The sequence below is a fragment of the Octopus bimaculoides genome, chromosome 1 (genome assembly GCF_001194135.2).
Source record: "Octopus bimaculoides isolate UCB-OBI-ISO-001 chromosome 1, ASM119413v2, whole genome shotgun sequence".
Lineage (NCBI taxonomy): Eukaryota > Metazoa > Mollusca > Cephalopoda > Octopoda > Octopodidae > Octopus > Octopus bimaculoides.
The window spans coordinates 25,270,204-25,273,254 of NC_068981.1; the positions used below are offsets into that span (position 1 = coordinate 25,270,204).

General features: G+C 38.0%; 1 protein-coding gene across 1 annotated transcript in view; it reads right to left on the bottom strand.

The window, feature by feature from the left end:
• Nucleotides 1-3,051, bottom strand: part of LOC128249795 (interleukin 17-like protein) — a 15,433-nt gene that overhangs the window by 2,985 nt on the left and 9,397 nt on the right. The window lies entirely within an intron of this gene.

Consider the following 3,051-nt stretch of genomic DNA (forward strand, 5'->3'; position numbering starts at 1 on the left):
GCTCAATAAACACTCACAACGCCCGGTCTGGGAATCGAAACCGCTATCCTGTGACCGCGAGTCCTCTGCCCTAACCACTGGGCCATTGCGCCTCCTGTACATAGTATACAACACTAATAAAAAAAAACAAAGGGAGTGAATGACAAAACTTAAAATAAAATCCTAACAAAAACACTAGAATACAAATTATCGTCCAAAATGTTTGTATACGTGTGTGTGTGTGTGTGTGTGTGTGTGTGCAAGCGTGCGAATATAGGTACGTAGGCGGGTTTGTTTATTTTAAAAGTAATGTCTGTTATTGGTGTCAGATTACCATGTAATTTGTATGGCTTTATATGTATGTACATGTGTGTGTAAATGTGTGTGTGTGTGTGTGTGTATGTGTGTGTGTGTGTGTGTGTATGCTTACCGTAATATTAATACAGGCATCAGGTTTTTGATATGTTTACCCATGTAGGTCATTGGGTGCAATGGTAAGTAACACTGATAGTCTTTCTTTATCCTCCTCCTCTTCTTCCCCCCTTCTTCACCCTCTCTTCATTATCTTCATCGTCATCACCATTATCATCGTCAGAGTCGTTTTGGTCGTCATATTTGATGGAACTCAGACAAATTAAATGGTTACGTACAATTTACTACTTCACCTTCTCCCCACGATTTTAATACTATAAATCTTCTCGTCTACTGTACCCTGTAACCTATATATATATATATATATGTATGTATTAGAAGGTTTGGAGGTGATGTACAGGTATTATATATTAGAAAAAATAAGGTACCCAGAGATCTGGATGGTTGTACATTTACAGATCTTTATTAATATGTCACGTTTTTTATAAATCATATGTAAGCGCTTGCATCTACTCTAGTAGATTCTTCAGAATTAAATTTTTTGAAGGGATTCGTCTCTTTTTTTTATAGTATTATTGAGTGTGTAGGGATGGAGAGAGATCTCTCTCCTTCCCTACGCACTCAATAATACTATAAAAAGAGATCTCTCTCCATCCCTAAAAACTCAATAATACTATAAAAAGAGACGAATCCCCTCAAAAAATTTAAATCTGAAGAATCTACTAGAGTAGATGCTAGCGCTAAGATATGAATTATAAAAAACATGTGACATATTAATTAAAAATTGTAAATGTATAACCATCCAGATTTCTGAGCACCTTATTTTTTCTAATATATATATATATATATTAGAAAAAATATATAACCAACTCAAATTTCTCTCAATAAAGAAATCTATATTCGTTTAAAACCAGTTGCTTCCCACTGTTGACAACTCCTATCTGCGCACATTGTTAAAATAAATCGGATCTACATAGATGCCAACAAATGGCGGCCATTTTTGAGATTGAGCAACATGTTCACCGTCACAAATTATTTGGCAAGTATAGCAAAAATGTTAATTTTATTAGAGCAAACATTTATTTAATTCAACAGTAAAGGTTTAAATATAATAATGCTTAAAGGTGTAGATATAATACGTTCGAATGAAAATAATCATGAAATTATCATGTTATACAGCTCCTAATGTTTGATGTATGATCCTCCATATGCAATAACCTTCCTTACGCGCTGATCCATTGAATTTGTCCTCTTGTGTCATGTATTGAGCAGCGTCTACAATAGCATCCCAGAGGGAAACTTCACCTGAAAACAGCCGTCCATCTTGGTAAAAACACATCTTCAGGACATTTCACAGGTTCTTGATCGGGTTTAAGTCAGGAGAACAAGCTGGAAACTCTATCAAACGACATTCAGAGAAGCCTCTTTGCTGCAGATATTCCTTAGAATACTTCGCTACATGAGACGAGGCATTATCTTGAATAAAGACCAACTTCGTCTTGAATGAAGGTTTTTGCGTTTTGAACCACATTTGGAATTTGTCCTTTCAGAAGGTAACGTACGTTTTCGATGTCATCTTAATGCCATCTGGAACTGTCCATGGCCCGACCATCATACCAGCAACGATGCCAACCCAAAACATGATCCCCACCTCTTCCCCTCCACTGTTGGCGCCTCAAACAATGAGGACGGTTCCTGCTGATTGATCCCCAAACTTTACTCCAGCCATCTGGTCGGTCAAGTGTAGCACGGCATTCGTTAGTGAACAAAACCGTTGAAAACTCTATCTTCATTTATTCGTTGGCCAATTTCATTCCTTTCTGCATATGAGCAGCTTTCAGGGGAGAGAGGGGCTTTGTAACAGGTTTAACATTTCTGGCAACCTGCTTCAAGAAGTGACACCTCGTAGTTTTCGATACGTCTTCCACAATATTTGAAGACTTCTCTACAATATTTGAAGACTTCTCTACAATATTTGAAAACTTCTCTACAATATTTGAAGACTTCTCTACTAGTCACACATGGGTTCGGCACAACTTCCTTTTTCACACGTGACAAAGTACGATTCGACGCAACCCCGGACTTACACTTATCTGCCCTTGACCGGACATATATAGGAGACTGCACAAATTTCTTCACTGTTCTGTGATCTCTTCCCAGTATTTTTGATATTTCTATGGTTGTTTTTCCTCTTCCAAGCTCTCGAGGTAAGATCACGTTTCTGACCCATAATGACACTTAAATTGCGCTCCTGCCTTGTAATTTGGGACAGCAGAAATGTTGATGCTATATGATAATGGCCGCTGTTTGTTTTCGTCTGCGCAGATCAGATTTATTTTAACAAAATGTGCGCAGATAAGTGTTGCCAACAGTCAGTGGAAACATAGGTAGTTTTGAACGAATACACATTTATTGAGGGAAGGGTGATTGCCTAAAATAGGGGGCCGCAGTATATATATATATATATATATATATATATATAGTTATTAATATTTCTAAGTCTCTCTAAAGGAGACTACGACAGCGGTACTGGAAATTAATAGTTATCGCCAAGCCAACATGGCAGTCCCAAAATTAGGACGAAAGCTGCCGTGAATTAGCTCCAAGAAGCCATCGCCTCTAGCTAGCTATGTGACACACGAAACCTGTGTCCTTTATAACCTTCGAACAGGGGAGGTCAGCAGTGTCCCCCTGCTGGTT